Raw genomic sequence first — 23100 nt, 5'->3', positions numbered from 1 at the left:
TCTGAGTTGGTTTTGCCTTCTTCCTTCCCAAATTTTGTAATCTGACGCAATAGAAACAAAAGTTTGGGCAGAGTAGCCATTATGAAATAAAAAACACAACAAATAGGCGTTTGAAGCTTAGAAATCTACAGGTAACACAACCAAGGTGAGCTTTTGTGTTTTGGAAAATCAAATGGAACACTTTGGCTGAGGTGACAGATATTAATTGCCTCCAAATTGAGTTTCACTGCGATTTTCAGGTTAATTCTGTCAGAATTCCACAAGCTGTCAGCTGGCGGGGTGGATGAATCCGGGAACAGCCGGTTTCCTTGCGACTAAATCAAGCCCAATATAATTAGGGATTCTTGCATTTCTTTGGCTTTTTTCTCATTTTTCTTATTTATCATGGTTTGTAATGAATTTTCTGATGTGATCTTTGGTTTTGAGTCTGCAATATGGAGTTCAGGGCACCGGAGGAATGGTCTTTTTCAATAAGGGCACAGCTGTTGGCCTGCTCCAATTCTGGCTTGCTGCCATTTATTTGGGTGCCTCAGCTGACTTTCGGTTTCTTGAGTGGCAATTTCCTAAATGTTTTCTGGGTCTGAGTTGGTTTTGCCGTCTTCCTTCCCAAATTTTCTTTTCTGATGGCATACAAACAAGACTTTGGACAGAGTAGACATTATGAAATAAAAAACGCATCAAATAGGCTTTTGAAACCTACAGGTAACACGACCAAGGTGAGATTTTGTGTTTTGTAAAAAGACATGGAACACTTTTGCTGAGGTGACAGATATTAATTGCCTCCAAACCGAGTTTCACAGCGAATTTTATTTTAATTCAGTCAGAAACCACAGACACTCAGCTGGGAGGTGTAGAAGAATCTGGAAACAGCCATTAACAATTGAATAAATCAAGCCCAATATCACTAAGAACTCCTGCATTTCTTTGGATTTTTTCTGATTTTTCTTTTTTATCATGGTTTGTAATGAATTTTCTGATCTGAGGTTTGGTTTTGAGGTTGCAATATCGAGTTCAGGACACCGGAGGAATGGTCTTTTTCAATCAGGGCACAGCTGTTGGCTTGCTCCAATTCTGTCTTGCTTTCAAAGATTTGGGTTCCTCAGCGGCCCTTTGTTGCTTGAGCGGCAATTTCCTAAATGTTTTCTGGGTCTGAGTTGGTTTTGCTTTATTCCTTCCCAATATTTGTATTCTGCCCAAATACAAACAAGAGTTTGGGCAGAGTAGCCATTATGAAACAAAAAACACAACAAAAAGGCGTTTGAAGCTTAGAAATCTACAGGTAACACGACCGAGGTGAGTTTTTGTGTTTTAGAAAATAAAGTGGAACACTTTAGCTGAGGTGACAGTTATTAATTGCTTCCAAACTGAGTTTCACTGCGATTTTCTGGTTAATTCAGTCAGAATTCCACAGGCAGTCAGCTGCAGGGTTGGATGAATCCGGGAACAGCCGGTTTCCTTGTGAACAAATCCAGCCCAATATCATTCTGGATTCTTGCATTTTTGGGTATTTTCTCATTTTTCTTATGTATGAAGGTTTGTAATGAATTTTCTGATGTGAGCTTTGGTTTTGAGGCTGCAATATGGAGATCAGGGCACCGGAGGAATGGTCTTTTTCAATCAGGGCACAGCTGCTGGCTTGCTCCAATTCTGGCTTGCTGTCATTGTTTTGGGTGCCTCCGCCGATTTGAGGTTTCTTGAGTGGCAATTTCCTAAACGTTTTCTGAGTCTCAGATGGTTTTGTCCTCTTACTTCCCAAATTTTGTATTCTGACGCAATACAAGCAAGATTTTGGACAGAACAGACATTATGAAATAAAAAACACATCAAATATGCTTTTGAAAGCTACAGGTAACACGACCAAGGTGAGATTTTGTGTTTTGGAAAAAGACATGGAACACTTTTGCTGAGGTGACAGATACTAATTGCCTCCAAACCGAGTTTCACAGCGAATTTCATTTTAATTCAGTCAGAAACCACAGACACTCAGCTGGGAGGTATAGAAGAATCTGGAAACAGCCATTAACAAGGGAATAAATCAAGCCCAATATCACTAAGAACTCCTGCATTTCCTTGGATTTTTTCTGATTTTTCTTATTTATCATGATTTGTAATGAATTTTCTGATGTGAGCTTTGGTTTTGAGGCTGCAATATGGAGATCAGGGCACCGGAGGAATGGTCTTTTTCAATCAGGGCACAGCTGTTGGCTTGCTCCAATTCTGGCTTGCTTTCAAAGTTTTGGGTTCCTCAGCGGCCCTTTGTTGCTTGAGCAGCAATTTCCTAAATGTTTTCTGGGTCTGAGTTGGTTTTGCCTTCTTCCTTCCCAAATTTGTATTCTGACGCAATACAAACAAGAGTTTCAGCAGAGTAGCCATTAGGAAATAAAAAACACAACAAAAAGGCGTTTGAAGCTTAGAAATCTACAGGTAACACGACCAAGGTGAAGTTTTGTGTTTTGGAAAATCAAATGGAACACTTTGGCTGAGGTGACAGATATTAATTGCCTCCAAACTATGTTTCCCTGCGATTTTCAGGTTAATTCAGTCAGAATTCCACAGGCAGTCAGCTGGAGGGGTGGATGAATCCGGGAACAGCTGGTTTCCTTGCGACTAAATCAAGCCCAATATCATTATGGATTCTTGCATTTCTCTGGCTTTTTTCTCCTTTTTCTTATTTCTCATGGTTTGTAATAAATTTTCTGATGTGAGCTTTGGTTTTGAGGCGGCAATATGGCGTTCAGGGCACCGGAGGAATGGTCTTTTTCAAACAGGGTACAGATGTTGGCTTGCTCCAATTCTGGCTTGCTGTCATTGTTTTGGGTGCCCCAGCCAATTTGTGGTTTCTTGAGCCACAATGTCCTAAATGTTTTCAGGGTCTGAGTTGGTTTTGCCTTCTTCCTTCCAAAATTTTGTATTCTGACCCAATACAAACAAGAGTTTGGACAGGCTTGCCATTTTGCCATAAAAAAAAAAAAACACAATAAATAGGCGTTTGAAGCTTAGAAATCCACAGGTAATACGACCAAGGTGAGTTTTTGTGTTTTGGAAAATAAAATGGGACACTTTGGCTGAGGTGACAGATATTAATTGCCTCCAAACTGAGTTTCCCTGCGATTTTCCGGATAATTCAGTCAGAATTCCACAGGCAGTCAGCTGGAGGGGTGGATGAATCTGGGAATAGCCGGTTTCCTTTTGACTAAATCAAGCCCAATATCATTATGGATTCTTGCGTTTCTTTGGCTTTTTTCTCATTTTTCTTATGTATCATGGTTTGTAATGAGTTTTCTGATGTGAGCTTTGGTTTTAAGCTGGCATATTCAGTTCAGGGCACCAGAGGAAGGTTGTTTTTCAATCAGGGCACAGCTGTTGGCCTGCTCCAATTCTGGCTTGCTGTCATTGTTTTGGGTGCCTCAGCTGATTTGTGGATTCTTGAGTGGCAATATCCTAAATGTTTTCTGGGTCTGAGTTAGTTTTGCATTCTTATTCCCAAATTTTGTATTCTGATGCAATACAAGCAAGATTTTGACAGAGTAGCCATTATGAAAGAAAAAAAAAAAAACAAAGCAAATTGGCCTTTCATGTTTAGAACTGTACAGGCAACACAATCAAGATGAGTTTCTGTGTTTTGGAAAATGACTTGGACTCCTTCTGCCGAGGGGACAGATACTAATTTCCTCCAAATTGAGTGTGAGTGCAATTTTGAGGTGAATTCAATCAGAATTCCAAAGTCAGTCTGTTTAAGGGTGGGATGAATCCTGAAACAGCCAGTTTCCTTGTGTCTAAATGCAGCCAAATATCACAAAGGACTCTTGCATTTCTTTGGCTTTTTCACATTTCCCTTATTTATCATGGTTTGTAATGACTTTTCTGATGTGAGCTTTGGTTTTGAGGCTGCAATATGGAGTTCATGGCACAAGAGAATGGTTCTTTTTCAATTGGGGCTCAGTTGTTGGCTTGCTCCAATTCTGGCTTGCTGTCATTGTTGGGTGCCTCAGCTGACTTTTGGTTTCTTGAGGGTCAGTTTGCTGAATATTTTCTGGGTCTGAGTTGGTTTTCCCTTCTTCATACCCAAATTGTGTATTCTCATGCAATACAAGCAAGATTATGGACAGAGTAGCCATTATGAAAGAAAACAAAAAACACAGCAAATTGGCCTTTCAGGATTAGAAATCTACAGGCAACATGACCAAGATGAGTTTCTGTGGTTTGGAAAATGATATGGAATCCTTCTGCTGAGGGGAGAGATACTAATTCATCCAAATTGAATGTGAGTGGGATTTTGAGGTGAATTCAATCAGAAGTCCAAAGTCAGTCTGTGGATGGGGGGATGAATCTGGAAACAGCCAGGTTCCTTTTGTCTAATCCCGCCAAGTATCACAAAGGACTCTTGCATTTCTTTGGCTTTTTCACATTTCCATTATTTATCATGGTTTGTAATGAATTTTCTGATGTGAGCTTTGGTTTTGAGGCTGCAATATGGAGTTCAGGGTAACAGAGGAATGGTCTTTTTCAAACAGGGCACAGCTGTTGGCCTGCTCCAATTCTGGCTTGCTGTCATTGTTTTGGGTGCCTCAGCTGACTTTTAGTTTCTTGAGCGGCAATTTCCTAAATGTTTTCTGGGTCTGAATTGGGTTTGCCTTCTTCCTTCCCAAATGTTGTATTCTGATGCCATACAAACAAGAGTTTCAGCAGAGTAGCCATTATGAAATAAAAACACAACAAATAGGCATTTGAAGCTTTGAAATCTACAGGTAACACGACCAAGGTGAGGTTTTGTGTTTTGGAAAATCAAATGGAACACTTTGGCTGAGGTGACAGATATTAATTGCCTCCAAACTGAGTTTCACTGTGTTTCTCCGGTTAATTCACTCAGAATTCCACAGGCTGTCAGCTGGAGGGGTGGATGTATCTGGGAACAGCCGGTTTCCTTGCGACTAAATCAAGCCCAATATCATTATGGATTCTTCCATTTCTTTGGCTTTTTTATCATTTTTCTTATTTTTTATGGTTTGTAATGAATTTTCTGATGTGAGCTTTGGTTTTGAGGCTGCAATATGGAGTTCATGGCACAAGAGGAAGGTTCTATTTCAATCAGGGCACAGCTGTTGTCTTGCTCCAATTCTGGCTTGCTGTCATTGTTTTCGATACCTCAGCTAATTTGTGGTTTCTTGAGCGGCAATTTCCTAAATGTTTTGTGCATCTGAGTTGGTTTTTCCTTCTTCCTTCCCTAATTTTGTATTCTGAGGCAACACAAACAAGAGTTTGGACAGAGTAGCAATTATGAAATAAAAACCACAACAAATAGGCATTTGAAGCTTAGAAATCTACAGGTAACATTACCAAGGTGAGTTTTTGTGTTTTGGAAAAAAAAATGGAACACTTTGGCTGAGGTGACAGATATTAATTGCCTCCAAACTGAGTTTCACTGCGATATTCAGGTGAATTCAGTCAGAATTCCACAGGCAGTCAGCTGGAGGGGTGGATGGATCCGGGAACAGCCAGTTTCCTTACAACTAAATCAAGCCCAATATCATTATTGATTCTTGCATTTCTTTGGCTTTTTTCTCCTTTTTCTTATTTATCATGGGTTGTAATGAATTTTCTGATGTCAGCTTTGGTTTTGAGGCTGCAATATGGAGTTCAGGGCACCGGGGGAATGGACCTTTTAAACAGGGCAAAGCTGTTGGCCTGCTCCAATTCTGGCTTGCTGTCATTGTTTTGAGCCTCAGCCGATTTGTGGTTTCCTGAGCTGCAATTTCCTACATGTGTTCTGCGTCTGAGTTGGTTTTGACTTCTACCTTCCCAAATTTTGTATTCTGATTTCTACAAACAAGAGTTTGGGGAGAGTAGCCATTATGACATAAAAAACACAGCAAATAGGATTTTGAAGCTTATAAATCTACAGGTAACATGACCAAGGGGAGTTTTTGTGTTTTGGAAAATCAAATGGAACACTTTGGCTGAGGTGACAGATATTAATTGCCTCCAAACTGAGTTTCACTGCGAATATCAGGTTAATTCAGTCAGAATTGCACAGGCAGTCAGCTGGAGGGGTGGATGAATCTGGGAATAGCCGGTTTCCTTGCGACTGAATCAAGCCCAATATCATTATGAATTCTTGCATTTCTTTGGCTTTTTTCTATGTTTTCTTATTTATCATGGTTTGTAATGAATTTTCTGTTGTGAGCTTTGGTTTTGAGGCTGCAGTATGGAGTTCACGGCACTGGAAGTATGGTCATTTTAAACAGGGTACAGCTGTGGCTTGCTCCAATTCTGGCTTGCCTTCATTGTTTTGGGTGCCTCAGCCTATTTTGGTTTCTTGAGTGGCAATTTTTTAAATGTTTTCTGGGTCTGAGTTGGTTTTACCGTCTTCGTATCCAAATTTTCTTTTCTGCTGCCATACAAACAAGAGTTTGGGCAGAATAGCCATTATGAAATAAAAAACACAACAAATAGGCGTTTGAAGCTTAGAAATCTACAGGTAACATGACCAAGGTGAGTTTTTGTGTTTTGGAAAATAAAATGGAACACTTTGGCTGAGGTGACAGATAGTAATTGCCTCCAAACGGAGTTTCACTGTGATGTTCAGGTTAATTCAGTTAGAAATCCACAGGCAGTCAGCTGGAGGGGCGGATGAATCCGGGAACAGCCGGTTTCCTTGCGACTGAATCAAACCCAATATTATGGATTCTTGCATTTCCTTGTCTTTTTTCTCATTTGTCTTATTTTTTATGGTTTGTAATGAATTTTCTGATGTGAGCTTTGGTTTTGAGGCTGCAATATGGAGTTCAGGGCACAAGAGAAAGTTTCTTTTTCAATCAGGGTACAGCTGTTGGCTTGCTCCAATTCTGGCTTGCTATCATTGTTTTGGGTGCCTCAGCTAACTTTTGGTTTCTTGAGTGGCAATTTCCTAAATGTTTTCTGGGTCTGAGTTGGTTTTGCCTTCTTCCTTCCCAAATTATGTATTCTAATGCCATAGAAACAAGAGTTTCAGCAGAGTAGCCACTATGAAATAAAAAACACAACAAATAGGCGTTTAAACCTTCAAAATCTACCAGTTACATGACCAAAGTGGGTTTTTGTGTTTTGGAAAATCAAATGGAACACTTTGGCTGAGGTGACAGATAGTAATTGCCTCCAAACTGAGTTTCACTGCAATTTTCAGGTTAATTCAGTCAGAATTCCACAGGCTGTCAGCTGGAGGTGTGGATGAATCCGGGAACAGCCGGTTTCCTTGTGATTATTCAGGCTAAATGTCATTATGGATTCTTGCATTTCTTTGGCTTTTTTCTCTGATTTCCTATTTATCATGGATTGTAATGAATTTTATGATGTGAGCTTTGGTTTTGAGGCTGCAATATGGAGTTCAGGGCACCAGAGGAATGGTCTTTTTCAAACAGGGCACAGCTGTTGGCCTGCTTCAATTCTGGCTTGCTGTCATTGTTTTGGGTGCCTCAGCTGATTTTTGGTTTCTTGAGCGGCAATTTCCTAAATGTTTTCGGGGTCTGAGTTGGTTTTGCCTTCTTCCTTCCCAAATTATGTATTCTGATGGCACACAAACAAGAGTTTGGGCAGATTAGCCATTATGAAATAAAAAAACACAAGAAATAGGCGTTTAAACCTACAAAATCTACAGGTAACTTGACCAAAGTGAGTTTTTGTGTTTTGCAAAATCAAATGGAACACTTTGGCTGAGGTGACAGATAGTAATTGGCTCCAAACTGAGTTTCACTGCAATTTTCAGGTGAATTCAGTCAGAATTCCACAGGCAGTCAACTGGAGGGGTGAATGAATCCACGAACAGCCGGCTTCCATGTGACTAAATCAAGCCCAATAACATTACGGATTCTTGCATTTCTTTGGCTTTTTTCTCCTTTTTCTTATTTATCATGGTTTGTAATGAATTTTCTGATATGAGCTTTGGTTTTGAGGCTGCAAAATGGAGTTCAGGGAGCAAGAGGAATGTTCTGTTTCAAACAGGGCACAGCTATTGGCCTGCCTCAATTCTGGCTTGCTTTCATTGTTTGGGATCCTCAGCTGATTTGTAGTTTCTTGAGTGGCAATTTGCGAAATGTTTTCTGGGTCTGAGTTGTTTTTCCCTTCTTCCTTCCCAAATTTTGTATTCTGACGCCATACAAACAAGAGTTTCGGTAGAATAGCCATGATGAAATAAAAAACACAACAAATAGGCATTTGAAGTTTAGATATCTACAGGTAACACGACCAAGGTGAGTTTTTGTGTTTTGGAAAATGAAATGGAACACTTTGGCTGAGGTGACAGATAGTAATTGCCTCCAAACTGAGTTTCACTGCGATTTTCAGGTTAATTCAGTCAGAATTCCACAGGCAGTGAGCTGGAGCAGAGGATGAATCCAGCAACAGCCGGTTTCCTTGTGACTAATAAGGCCAAATGTCATTATGGATTCTTGCATTTCTCTGGCTTTTTTCTCATTTTTCTTATTTATCATGGTTTGTAACGAATTTTCTGATGTGAGCTTTGGTTTTATGGTGGCAATATGGAGTTCAGGGCACCGGGGGAATGGTCTTTTTCAAACAGGGCACAGCTGTTGGCCTGCTCCAAATCTGGCTTGCTGTCATTGTTTTGGGTGCCTCAGCCGATATGTGGTTTGTGAGCGGCAATTTCCAAAATGTTTTCTGGGTCTGAGTTGGTTTTGCCTTCTTCCTTCCCAAATTTTCTATTCTGACGCCATACAAACAAGACTGTGGGCATAGTAGCCATTATGAAATAAAAAACACAACAAATAGGCATTTGAAGCTTAGAAATCTACAGGTAACACGACCAAGGTGAGTTTTTGTGTTTTGGAAAATCAAATGGAACACTTTGGCTGAGGTGATATGTATTAATTGCCTCCAAACTGAGTTTCACTGCGATTTTCAGGTTAATTCAGTCAGAATTACACAGGCAGTCAGCTGGAGGGGTGGATGATTCCGGGAACAGCCGGTTTCCTTGCGACTGAATCAAGCCCAATATCATTATGGATTCTTGCTTTTCTTTTGGTTTTTTCTCCTTTTTCTTATTTATCATGGTTTGTAATGAATTTTCTGATGTGAGCTTTGGTTCTGAGGCTGGCATATTGAGTTCAGGGCAGAAGAGGAAGGTTCTTTTTCAAACAGGGCACAGCTGTTGGCTTGCTCTAATTCTGGCTTGCTGTCATTGCTTTGGGTGGCTCAGCTGAATTTTGGCTTCTTGAGCGGCAATTTCCTAAATGTTTTCTGGGTCTGAGTTGGTTTTGCCTTATTCCTTCCGAAATTTTGTATTCTGACGCCAAACAAACAAGAGTTTGGGCAGAGCAGCCATTATGAAATAAAAAACACAACTAATAGGCGTTTGAAGCTTAGAAATCTACAGGTAACACGACCAAGGTGAGTTTTTGTGTTTTAGAAAATGAAATGGAACAGTTTGGCTGAAGTGACAGATATTAATTGCCTCCAAACTGAGTTTCACTGCGATTTTCAGGTAAATTCAGCCAGAATTCCACAGGCAGTCAGCTGGAGCAGTGGATGAATCCGGGAACAGCCGGTTTCCTTGCGACTATATCAACTCTGATTTCATTATTGATTCTTCCATTTCTTTGGCTATTTTCTCCTTTTTCTTATTTATCATGGTTTGTAATGAATTTTCCGATGTGAGCTTTGGTTTTGAGGCTGCAATATGGACTTCAGGGCACCGGAGGAATGGTCTTTTTCAAACAGGGCACAGCTGTTGGCCTGCTTCAATTCTGGCTTGCTGTCATTGTTTTGGGTGCCTCAGCCGATTTGTGGTTTCTTGAGCAGCAATTTCCTAAATGTTTTCTGGGTCTGAGTTGCTTTTCCCTTCTACCTTCCCAAATTTTGTATTCTGACGCCATACAAACAAGACTGTGGGCAGAGTAGCCATTATGAAATAAAACACAAAACAAATAAGCATTTGAAGCTTAGAAATCTACAGGTAACACGACCAAGGTGAGGTTTTGTGTTTTGGAAAATCAAATGGAACACTTTGGCTGAGGTGACAGATATTAATTGCCTCCAAACTGAGTTTCCCTGTGATTTTCAGGTTAATTCAGTCAGAAATCCACAGGCCGTCAGCTGGAGGGGTGGATGAATCCGGAAACAGCCGGTTTCCTTGCGACTAAATCAAGCCCAATATCATTATGGTTTCTTGTATTTCTTTGGCTTTTTTCTCTTTTCTCTAATTTATCATGGTTTGTAATGAATTTTCTGATGTGAGCTTTGGTTTTGAGGCTGCAATATGGAGTTCAGGGCACAAGAGGAAGGTTCTTTTTCAAAAAGGGTAAAGCTGTTGGCTTGCTCCAATTCTGGCTTGCTGTCATTGTTTTGGGAGCCTCAGTGACTTTTGGCTTCTTGAGCGGCAATTTCCTAAATGTTTTGGGTGCCTCTTGCTGTCGTAGTTTTGAGTGCCTCAGCCGATTTGTGGTTTCTTGAGCGGCAATTTCCTAAATGTTTTCTGGGTCTGAGTTTGTTTTGCCTTCTTCCTTCCTAAATGTTGTATTCTGACGCAATACAAACAAGAGTTTGGACAGAGTAGCCATTATGAATTAAAAAAGACAGCTAATAGGTGTTTGAAGCTTAGAAATTTACAGGCAACATGACCAAGGTGAGTTTTTGTGTTTTGGAAAATCAAATGGAACACTTTGGCTGAGGTGACAGATATTAATTGCCTCCAAACTGAGTTTCACTGTGATTTTCAAGTTAATTCAGTCAGAATTCCACAGGCAGTCAGCTGGACGGGTGGATGAATCCAGGAACAGCCGGTTTCCTTGTGACTGAATCAAGCCCAATATCATTATGGATTCTTGCATTTCTTTGGCTTTTTTCTCCTTTTTCTTATTTATCATGGTTTGTAATGAATTTTCTGATGTGAGCTTTGGTTTTGAGGCTGCAATATGGAGTTCAGGGTGCAAGAGGAAGGCTCTTTTTCAAACAGGGCACAGAAGTTGGCCTGCTCCAATTCTGGCTTGCTGTCATTGTTTTGGGTGCCTCAGCCGATTTGTGTATTCTGAGCGGCAATTTCCTAAATGTTTCTGGGTCTGAGTTGGTTTTGCCTTCTTCCTTCCCAAATTTTGTATTCTGATGCCATACAAACAAGAGTTTCAGCAGAGTAGCCACTATGAAATAAAAAACACAACAAATAGGCGTTTAAACCTTCAAAATCTACAGGTAACACGACCAAGGTGAGTTTTTGTGTTTTGGAAAATCAAATGGAACACTTTGGCTGAGGTGACAGATATTAATTGCCTCCAAACTGAGTTTCACTGCGATTTTCAGGTTAATTCAGTCAGAATTCCACAGGCAGTGAGCTGGAGCAGAGGATGAATCCAGCAACAGCCGGTTTCCTTGTGACTAATAAGGCCAAATGTCATTATGGATTCTTGCATTTCTTTGGCTTTTTTCTCATTTTTCTTATTTATCATGGTTTGTAATGAATTTTCTGATGTGAGCTTTGGTTTTATGGTGGCAATATGCAGTTCAGAGCACCGGAGGAATGGTCTTTTTCAAACAGGGCACAGCTGTTGGCCTGCTGCAATTCTGGCTTGCTGTCATTGTTTTGGGTGCCTCAGCCGATTTGTGGTTTCTTGAGCAGCAATTTCCTAAATGTTTTCTGGGTCTGAGTTGGTTTTGCCTTCTTCCTTCCCAAATTTGTATTCTGACGCAATACAAACAAGAGTTTCAGCAGAGTAGCCATTAGGAAATAAAAAACACAACAAAAAGGCGTTTGAAGCTTAGAAATCTACAGGTAACACGACCAAGGTGAGGTTTTGTGTTTTGGAAAATCAAATGGAACACTTTGGCTGAGGTGACAGATATTAATTGCCTCCAAACTGAGTTTCCCTGCGATTTTCAGGTTAATTCAGTCAGAAATCCACAGGCCATCAGCTGGAGGGGTGGATGAATCCGGAAACAGCCTGTTTCCTTGCGACTAAATCAAGCCCAATATCATTATGGTTTCTTGTATTTCTTTGGCTTTTTTCTCTTTTCTCTAATTTATCATGGTTTGTAATGAATTTTCTGATGTGAGCTTTGGTTTTGAGGCTGCAATATGGAGTTCAGGGCACAAGAGGAAGGTTCTTTTTCAAAAAGGGTAAAGCTGTTGGCTTGCTCCAATTCTGGCTTGCTGTCATTGTTTTGGGTGCCTCAGTGACTTTTGGCTTCTTGAGCGGCAATTTCCTAAATGTTTTGGGTGCCTCTTGCTGTCGTAGTTTTGAGTGCCTCAGCCGATTTGTGGTTTCTTGAGCGGCAATTTCCTAAGTGTTTTCTGGGTCTGAGTTTGTTTTGCCTTCTTCCTTCCCAAATGTTGTATTCTGACGCCATACAAACAAGACTGTGGGCAGAGTAGCCATTATAAAATAAAACACAAAACAAATAGGCGTTTGAAGCTTAGAAATTTACAGGCAACATGACCAAGGTGAGTTTTTGTGTTTTGGAAAATCAAATGGAACACTTTGGCTGAGGTGACAGATATTAATTGCCTCCAAACTGAGTTTCACTGTGATTTTCAGGTTAATTCAGTCAGAATTCCACAAGCAGTCAGCTGGAGGGGTGAATGAATCCGGGAACGGCCGGTTTCCCTGCGACTAAATCAAGCCCAATATCATTATGGATTTTTGCATTTCTTTGGCTTTTTTCTCTTTTTTCTTATGTATCATGGTTTGTAATGAATTTTCTGATGTGAGCTTTTGTTTTGAGCCGGCAATATTGAGTTCAGGGCACAAGAGGAATGGTCTTTTTCACTCAGGGCACAGCTGTTGGCTTGCTCCAATTCTGGCTTGCTGTCATTGTTTTGGGTGCCTCAGCTGACTTTTGGTTTCTTGAGTGGCAATTTCCTACATGTTTTCTGGGTCTGAGTCAGTTTTGCCTTCTTCCTTCCCAAATTTTGTATTCTGATGCAATACAAGCAAGATTTTGGATAGAGTTAGCTCTGTGTCCATTCTTCTGTCTCTTTACTAGATGAATAAAAAGACAGTGTAAAATGATTTGTAAAGAACTATAAGGGGTCAGCGCTGTGCTGCTGCTGCCAATTGAGGAGTGAAGCAGGAGATGGAAAACACCTCTCTCTCTCTCTCTCTCTCTCTCTGTGCCTCTCCTTCTCTGTTACTCTGACTTCTAAATAAAAAAATGAATCTTAAAAGAAGTATAAACATCAATAAAACACAAATGAAAATTGTATTCTCAAAACTGGATATTAAACCATGCCTTCTACACCTCTGTTAAAAGTTACATTCTATCATAGTCATTTATGATTTCTAGGGCCAAAGTAGTAAATAAGATTTTTTCTGGAAGAGACAGAGGTTATGAGGGAGCCAGGATTTGGGGTCAGTTAGCAGAAGTGAGTGTCACTCTTTCAGATTTGATGCAGGAAAGGAACAGCAACTGATCCCTGAGATTTTGGTGTGGGAAGGAAAGGAAGGAGGGACTTAACAAAAGCAAATGCCCTCTGGTTGTGGGCACCCACCCCTGACTGCAGCTTTTTGGAGGAACAGCTGGTGTCTCTAGGGATGCTGCAGCCTGGACTCCATTTCCCAGAGTTCCCAGTAGCTCCGAGGTATTCTGCTTTCCAAATACCTGTGGGCATGCACCTGCCACTGCCAGTCCCTGGGGCTCAGAGTTGGACCAGGGGAGTTCATTCCTTGATCAGTGTCAACCCTGGGGGCTATGCTGCTCCTTCTCTGGCATTTACTGCAACTCCTGCTCTGCACGTGCGATCCCAGGCAGTTTCCGAGTGCTCACCCTGAGCCTGCCTCCTGCTGCTTCTTCCCTCTTCATCCACCAACTGTGGGTCCCACATGCCAGGGACTCTCTTCTCCACACTCCCAATTTCACTCCCCGTGTATCTGGAAGAAAGGGTACCTGCTCCAGGGACTTTCTGCTGCAGGTTTGGCATGCAGGAAGGGGCGGAGACACATGTGGGAGAAGTGTGCCAGCGATCCTGGCAGCTTCTCCCGAGGTCAGGGCTGGGACCCGGGCTGCTCTGTCTCCCACCTCTATTTCCCAGGCTCAAAGTGCCCGGACTCTCTCCTGCAGTACCTCACCTAAACTGTCCCTAATGTGCTTTATTTAGTGGTTACAGGAGAGAGGGGGCAGTGTTCTGGGAACCTGCACTCACAGGGAAGGAAGGCAGAAAGACTCCTGATCTCCACAGTTAAATAAGCCGGGTTCCCACTGTGGGTGGTCTCAGAATGCAGTCTGGCCTGGTCTCTTGATGTTTCCTGGGCTGGTTCCTGCAGGGTGGGGCTGGATGGCCCTCAGGAGGGAGCCTGGGGCAGCAGAGGGGTGGGCAGGAGGATCTGTCTAGGATCTGCCCCACTGCTCTCATCCTGCACCTCATCTTCCTGGTGGGGAGCAGTGTGAAGCGTGAATAGCTGCTTTGTGTGTTGATCCCTCTCAAGTATTAATTATCAAATTTTTCCAATGTGGAATTTGAAGCTGTTCCAGAAACATGGGGTGGGAAATCTCCCTTCTTTCAAACAGGCACAGAGACAGTGGAGGATCCAAGGAGTTTCTATTAATGGCCCTAGGCTCAGCTGGAATGATTTCCTGAGAATTGAGCATCAAATTCAAGTTTCTTAGCTGTTACAGCATTGGTGGGTTTAAATGGCAGCCTACATGATTAGAACCACATTTCCAATGGTCAGTGGGTCCAGTATGTTTGTAAAAGAGATGCCAGGGACAGATTTATTAGGACAGATTTATGACTGGAGTTTACAAAAGCAGAACTTAGGACATCTTCCCTCCCTAGACAAGATTTCAGTGGGCAGCTGTTTCACTCATTAATTGTGAGCATCCACTTTTAAAGGTTTGTGTTGGATGGGGTCCACTTCTCTTTCTTTGATGATGTATTTGGCTGCTTTTCATTTTCTGTCTTCAGCTATCTCTTCTCCTGTTAGCAAGGCTGTCAACTGTTTTGACCTGCCACTGATCCCTTTGCAAAGTGAGAAGGGAACCAAAATTAATGCAAGTCTACTGTGTTGTCAATAACTGGAGCTACTTTTTTAAAGATTTATTTATTCATTTGAAAGAGTTACACAGAGAGGAGAGAGAGAGAGAGAGAAAGAGAGAGAGGTCTTCCATCCGATGGTTCATTCCCCAATTGGCAGCAATAGCTGGAGGTATGCCAATTTGGAGCCAGTAGCCAGGAGCTCCTTCTGAGATGAAGCTGTTTTTTTAAATAATTATTTATTTATTTGAAAGGCAGAACTTTGTCCAGGTCTCATAGGTGGGTGCAGGAGATGAGGGGTTTGGGCCAACTTCTACTGTTTTCCCAGTCCACAGCAGAGAGCTGGATGGGAAGTGCAGCAGCCAGGATCCCAACCGGCACCCATATAGGATGCTGACAAGGCAGCAGTAGCTTTACCCACTATGCAACAGTGCTGCCCACTAACGGGAGCTCTTTTAATCTGAGTTTGCATAAAGAGGAGAATTACAGCATCATAAATACAGATAAGTAACAGTTTTTCTCTGCCCAGCACTTTATATTACCCAGTGCTCCACTGAGAATCTTACATTCCACACTGTGTAATTAAGAAGGCCAGTTACTTATCTTATTTTGGGTTCTGTGTTTAAACCCATGACACTTTTGACATGGGAGGATATTAGTTCTACAATTTCATAGAGACTGGTCTTTGGAAGCATCGATAGAAGTTATAACTGTGAGAGTGGTAAGAAAGAAGAGGGGAAGAAATAAGTGCCCCTTACCTCCCTCAGAGATGTCCACAAGTGCAGTAGACGATATGCCCTTATGGTTGACTTTCTGGGACAAACTGTGTTTGAGTGCTTCACATGTTCTGATAGAAAGGTGTTGCCACCAGGTTTTTAGTATATTTTGTTAGTTTTTAAAGATTTATTTATTTATTTGAAAATCAGAGTTACACAGAGAGAGAAGGAGAGGCAAGAGAGAGAGAGAGAGGTCTTCCATCAGGTTCATTTCCCCAATGGCTTCATCATTGTGAACTTTGCTCAGTTCCTGACCTATACCTTTCCTTTAACCTAGTACTTTGCCATGTAGTAGCCCATGAAAACTGCAGACTGCATAAATTAATGAATACTTGGAGGGTTGTGATTTCTTAGAGGAACATCATGAGATAGGAGGAATAAAACAAAACAAAAGTATCCTCCGTATATAGAAGGTACACTGTTTTTGCAAGCCACAGCGAAGATGAAGAAGCAGGAAAGTAGTGAGACTGGAAAGTTTGCGGCAAAGGTAATAGGCACTGGTCAAGAATTTAACAAGCCCATTAGGAAAACATTAAGGTTTCCTTACTTCCATGTAGACTCTGCCCTCTTATGGTGAACAGGGTCCTCTAAACCCACTTGTTGCACAAATGAAAACCCAAGCATTGTCTTCTCCCACAGATGGAGTCTGCTATTGGTTTTGATTTACATTTCCCTAATGGCTAGTGATATTGGGCATGTTCATCTATGTCTTGACCATTGAGATTTCTTCTTCTGAGAAACATCTGTTTTGATCCTTGCCCATTTCTTAGCTGTACATTTTGCTTCTTATTTGGAGATTTTCCCAGTTCTATATATGTATGTTCTGGCTATCAATCTTTTGTCATAATCAGAGTTTTCAATGTTTCCTGCCATTCTGTCCATTGTATGTTCACTCTGTTGATTACTTTGTTGTGAAGATGTATCTTAATATGATATGCTCAAATTTCTATATTTTATTTTTGTTACTTGTGCTTTTGGAATCTTACCCAAAACTGTTATCTATGCTTATGTTTTATAGTTTCTCATATGTTTACTTAGTTTCTGGTTTTATATTTAGACTTTTAATTCACCTTGAGTTGCTTTTACATAGTGTATGAGGTTTTGGGTATATTTTCAGGCTTCTACATATGGATAATCACTTTCCTTTAAACCATATGCTAAAGGGGTTCTTCTTTCTCCTGTTTGTTTTCTTTCCTTTGTTAAATAGGAGTTGCCTGTAGAAAAGTCGGTTTATTTCAGCTGCCTATACTTTTACACTGAACTATGAGTCTGTTTTCCAACAGTGCTAACACTGTTTCTATATTTTTAAGATTTATTTATTTATTGGAAAGGCCAGATGCTTCTTCCAAGTCTCTCATGTGGGTGCCAGCACCGTAGAACACGGTCCATCTTCCACCAATTTCCCAGGTGCATTAGTAGGGAGCTGGATTGGAAGTGGAGCACCTGGTCTCCTAGCAGCAACATATGGGATGCATGCACAGCAGGTCAAGGCTTTAATCCACTACACCACAGCACCAAACACTTCCTTATTTACTTCTGCTGTGATCTTTCATTATTCACTTTTTTCTACTGCCCTGCAACTTGACTCCTTCCTGTTTTTTTTCTGGGTCCTGGACGATGGTAGTAGGTGGCTTCTGGGATCTTTTTGTGTTAGTAGATACTTGATAATCTAAAATCACAGTTTTTAGTTTCTATATTTCTCTGCTAATCACTAGGACCTTCTGGATGACAATAGAAAATGCTGGCAGAAATGAGGATATATTAATTTGCTAAGAAAATACCACAGAGAATATGATTTAAATCATGGAATTTTACTTCTCAGAGTTGTAGAGCTTGAAAATATCAGATCAAGGTGCTTAAATAGGCTCGATTTTTCCAGAAGCCTTTCTCCGATGTGACAGACACATCTACCATTTGATCTGCTTAAAAGCACTTTCTTCAGGTAGAGTCATGTTGCTGGTTAGCACTTCCGTGTTAGAGTTTTAGGGAGGCACATTTCAGTCCATAACAGCAAAAGGGGCCCTGTGGTCTACTTCAATGACAGCCATCTCTGCGGAGGACAGAAAGTTTGGAATCAGCGTTAGGATTTCTCACAGTATTACTGTCAGTGCTATCTCCATCAAATGTGCATTCATGTACACACAAATCTACCTGTACTCATAAACACATTCAACAGTGGAAATGCCTGATGGTTGTGTATGGGTAACATCAATATAATAATCCATAAGATGACCTATTAGCAGACATTAAAAAGAGAATTAGAAAGAATGACAACAAAATCTGCAGTTACCTATATTTATGTCTATATGTATGATATTCAGTATTTATAGTTGCTAAAAGATGAATACTGATGTGTGGGAATAAAAGCTAAACCTTACCTTGCAATATTGCAGCCTAGTCTACATGAAAGATGTCTTCCTAAAACCATTCACTGGGCCCACTCTGTGGCATAGTAGATTAAGCATCCACCTGCAGCACCAGCATCCCACATGGGCACCAGTTTGAGTCCCTGCTCCTGCACTTCCAATCCAGCTCTTTACTAATGGCCTAGGAAAGCAGTGCAATATGCCCTGAGTTCTTGGGCCCCTGCACCCATGTGAGAGACCTGGAGGAAGCTGCTGACTCCTGGCTTCTGGCACCTGGCTTCAGATCGGCCCAGCTCCAGCCATTCTGGCCATTTAGGGGTGAACCAGTTGATAGAAGACCTCTCTATCTCTTCCTCTCTATATCTGTAACTCTGCCTCACAATAAAGAAATACATTTTTAAAAACCTTTCACATGTTAAATTTCTTAATTGTTTTAAAGATTTATTTATTTATGTACAAGTCGAGTTACAGACAGAGAGGATAGACAGAGAGAAAGAGAGAGGTCTTCCATCTGGTGTTCACTCCCTAATTGATTGCAACTGCCAGAGCTGTGCTGATCTGAAGCCAGGAGCCAGGAGCTAGTTCCCGGTCTCCCAGATGGGTACAGGGGCCCAAGGACTTGGGCCACCTTCTACTACTTTGCCAGGCCATAGCAGAGAGCAGGATCAGAAGTGGAGCAGCTGAGTATTGAACCGGCCCCCATATGGGATGCTGGCGCTTCAGACCAGGGTGTTAACCTGCTCCACCACAGCACCAGTCCAACATTTTAAATTTCTGATACTCTAAAGTAGTACAGGACTGCATTACATCTAGGAAAGATGCATTTAAAAATTATAAATCTAGTGCATTTTAGCAGAAGTTTTAACAAATACTTCTGATTTTCTCAGCATTATATATAAATAAATGACATAATGAGTCATTGTCAGATTTTTAGCTTTTGACAGCCACTTATAATATTTCACAGCTTTTTGAAATGTATTGCTAGTGTGTTTTTCTCAACACATGCACTGGATTTTACCAGTTTAGTGCACATGGAGTTGCCTCTTATAGGATTTGCATTTTAATGGGTTTTCATGGCACATGTAATCAACATCTGCAAAGCCTCTAAAACACATAAATAATAACATGAATCAGGCTTTTTTCTTAAATATTAATTTATTTATTTGAAAGAGTTGCACAAATAGAGAAGAGGTAGAGAGAGAGAGACAGACAGACAGAGACAGAGAGGTCTTCCATCAGCTGGTTTACTCCCAGTTGGCCGCAATGACTGGTCTGTGTCAATCTGAAGCCAGGAGCTTCTTCAGGGTCTTTCACATGTGTGCAAGGCCCCAAGGACTTGGGCCACCTTCTAATGCTTTCCCAGGACATAGCAGAGAGCTGGTTCAGAAGTGGAGCAGCCGCGACTTGAACTGGCACCCATATGGCTTGCCAACACTGCAGGCAACAACTTTATCTGCTATGCCACAGCGCCAGCCCCACATTGCATCTTTTTAAGATGATATGGATTTAAGTTCATGAGAAATTATTAGCATAGTGGGAACTGATAGATATGGATGAAGCAGGATGGACTTGTTAGGAATGGTGATGTTAATTTTCTTATAAAATAAATAAATAAGAAATTAAATATGGTCAGACATAAATGAAGACTAAATTTTATTAGTGGTAATCCAGAAAACACTGATCTCAGGTCTTTTTCTTCCAGTGTTAAGTTTATATTTTTAAATGCATATTAAGTGAACAAATTTCATGTAATTTATATATACAGATTGAAGAGCAAACTGATAACATCCTATCCTATCTTCCCTTGTTCTCATATTTCCAACTCCCTCCTTCTTGTTTTATTTTCTTTTAATTTTGACAGCTGCATGCTTTGATTTTATTTTAGAATCACAAGCTTTAACCCTCTACAAAATAAAGAATTCAGCAAGTAGTAGCAGAAATATCAATGAGTATATGTTGTGTACTCTATCAAAGAGTACAGAAAAGTGCTATGAACAATACTCAAATCTCAAAATGTCAATTTAACTCATATGCTGCTTTTTGTTGTCTATATATTAATTACCACCAGTCAGAGAAAACATATGGTATTTGTCTTTTGGGGACTGGCTTCTTTCATGAAGCATACTTGTTTCCAGTTCATCCATTTAGTTACAGAAGATGGGATTTCATTCTCAATTATGGTTGAATAGTATTTTACACTGTATATATAGCTCATATTTTTGTTCCAGTCACCAGTTGATGGACATCTGGGTTGATTTCATGTTAGCTATTGTGAATTGAGCTGTAATAAACATGAGGGTACAGATAACTCATGCCTGTGCATATTCTATTTCATTTCATGCAGATAAATTCCCAGTAGTCAGATGGCAGGATCACATGGTATGTTTGTTTTCAGATTTCTGAGGAACTTTGATACTGCCTTCCATAATGGTTGCACTAGCTTCATTCCCACCAACAGTGGATTAGGGTACCTTTTTCTCTCCCTCTCCACCAGCCTTTATTGTTTGTTGACCTTTTCAAAAGAATTATTTATTTGAAAGATTGAGTTACAGAGATGGAGAGGCAGAGGCAGAGAGACAGAAGTATTTTATCTGCTTGTTTATGCTCCATATGGCCCAACAGGTAGTGCTGGTCCAATCGGAAGCCAGAGTCAGGAGCATCTCCCTGGTCACCCATGCGGGTGCAGGGACCCAGGCACTTGGGCCATCCTCCACTGCCCTCCCAGTCCAGTGCAGAAAGCTGGACTGGAATAGCAGCAACCGGGACCAGAACTGGCACCCATATGGGATGCCGTCTCCACGGGTGGAGGATCAACCCAGTGTGCTATGGCACTGGCCCCCATCAGGGATATTTTTCTATAGTACTCTCTCTCCACTGTATCTTTTTCTAGTTGAAGAATTAAGGTGATGCAGGATTAATAGAAGGAGTTTGAGAGGATTGTCTCTCTTTCAATTGTGTTGAATAGTTTGAGAAGCATTAGTTCTTTAAAAGTCCTGTAGAATTCAATAGTGAGGCTGTCTGATCCTGGACTTTTGCTTGTTGGGAGGGTCTTTATTACTCATCCAATCTCTGTCTTGGTTTTTGATTTGTTTAGCTTTTCTATGTGTCTTCATGACTCAATTTTGGTATATTGTGTATGTCCAGGAATATGTTGATTTTTACTCTAGGATTTCCAATTTGTTAGCAGTCACAACAGATGCCCACAGCCTATATTGCAGTGCTAATCTGAGTTTTGGGTACTACACTTCCTAATCAGCTTCATGTTAATATCCCTGGGAAGCAATGTATAATAGCTCAAATTCTTTCATTCCTGTCGTCAAATTGGAGAACTGTAACCTCAATGGGGACTTGAGAACCTGGTCTTGCACAGTTGTAGCCATATAGAAAGTAAACCAGCAGATGGGAGATCTCTCTGCTTCTCTTTCCTTCTCTCTTTGTCTCTGTGTGTCTCTGCCTTTTTTATCATGTTAAAATATTTAATTACTTACTTGAAAGAGTTACAGAGAGAGGGAGAGACAGAAATCTTCCACCACCTAATTCATTTTTGAGATGACTTTAATAGCCAGAGTGTGGCCAGGTTGAAGCCAGGAGCTTTCCCTCCGATGTGCATGGCAGCAAGGAGCTTTTCCTGCAATGTGCGTGGCAGCATCCCAGGCACTTGGGCCATCTTTCCCTGCTTTTTCAGTCCATTGGTAAGGAGCTGGATCAGAAATGGAATAGCTGGTACTTAAACTGGTGCACATACAGGATGCCAATGTAACAGATAGCAGCTTTGTCCACTGCACCACAACCACCAGCTCCTCTATCTGCCTTTCCAATAAATAAATCTTTTGAAAAAGAACTGAAGGTAGTAAAAGTCATCATGACTGAGCAATGGCAAATTTATTGAAGTGATCTATTTTCTTAAAGATCCTTTTATGAATTTGAAAGGCAGCACTAGATGGAGAGAATGGGAGAGATTGATCTTCCTCCTGGTTTGTTCACTCCTCAAATGGCTGCAATGACTGAGGCTAGGCCAGACTGATATCAGGAGCCAGGGGCTTCTTCCAGGTCTCTCACAAGGGTGCTGGAGCCCCAATATTTGAGTCACCCTGTGCTGCTTTTCCAGACACATTAGCAGAGAACTGGATCTGTTTGGAGCATTAATGTCTATGATACTCTCCTTGCAGTTGAAGGATTTAGAATCCATTTTGATTATGGGTGGGCCAAGTACAATGTCTTCCAATTGTCCAAGGTTTGGATTAGATGGGTTCTGAGAAATTTTGTTAAAATAGTTATTAATCTTGTTTAGACAAGGTCATAGTCAAAGTGGAGGTTCTCTCCTCCCTTCAGAGAAAGGTACCTCCTTCTTTGATGACCTGTTCTTTCCACTGGGATCTCACTCGCAGAGATCTTTTGCCAGAGTGTCTTGGCTTTCCATGCCTGAAATACTCTCATGAGCTTTTCAGCCAGCTCCAAATGCCTTTAGGGCTGATTCTGAGGCCAGAGTGCTATTTAGGACATCTGCCATTCTATGAGTCTGCTGAGTATCTCACTTCCCATGTTGGATCACTCTCCCCTTTATTTACTCCATCGGTTAGCGTTAGCAGGTACTAGACTTGTCTATGTGCTCCCTTTGACTCCCAGTCCCTCCACCATGACCAACTGTGAACTGAAACTGATCACCTGGAACAGTGAGATGGCATTGGTACATGCCACCTCAATGGGATTGAATTGGAATCCCCTGGTATGCTTCCAACTCCACCACTTGGGGCAAGTCAGCCTGAGCATGTCCCAAATTATACATCTCTTCCCTCTCCCATTCCCACCACCATGTTCAACAGGGATCACATTTCAGTTAATTTTCAACACTTAAGAATAACTGTGCATCAATTACAGATCTAAACCAGTCATATTAAGTAGAACAGATAAAAAAAACTACTAAGAGGGATAATGTATTAAGTTGTTCATTAACAGTCAGGGCTATGCTGATCAAGCCACCATTTCCCATAGTGTCCACCTCACT

The 23100-nt window shown here is 41.1% G+C and overlaps 1 long non-coding RNA gene across 5 annotated transcripts in view; it reads left to right on the top strand.

Moving 5' to 3' along the window:
* Positions 1-23100, top strand: part of LOC149119077 (uncharacterized) — an 82472-nt gene that overhangs the window by 48696 nt on the left and 10676 nt on the right. The window contains exon 1 of one of the 5 annotated variants that reach the window (XR_016228799.1): positions 6273-6492. The exons of 2 other annotated variants lie outside the window; for them this stretch is intronic. This is a non-coding gene — a long non-coding RNA (uncharacterized LOC149119077). Of the gene's footprint in view, positions 1-6272; positions 6493-8582; positions 8803-9188; positions 9382-23100 lie in introns of those variants that run through there. 2 more of the 5 variants (XR_016228800.1, XR_016228801.1) reach the window with 2 other exon arrangements.

The sequence above is a fragment of the Oryctolagus cuniculus genome, unplaced genomic scaffold (assembly GCF_051225735.1).
Source record: "Oryctolagus cuniculus isolate XC-2025 breed Fujian yellow rabbit unplaced genomic scaffold, ASM5122573v1 ptg000038l, whole genome shotgun sequence".
NCBI classification, from domain to species: Eukaryota; Metazoa; Chordata; class Mammalia; order Lagomorpha; family Leporidae; genus Oryctolagus; species Oryctolagus cuniculus.
This window is presented reverse-complemented; position numbering and strand designations above follow the sequence as displayed.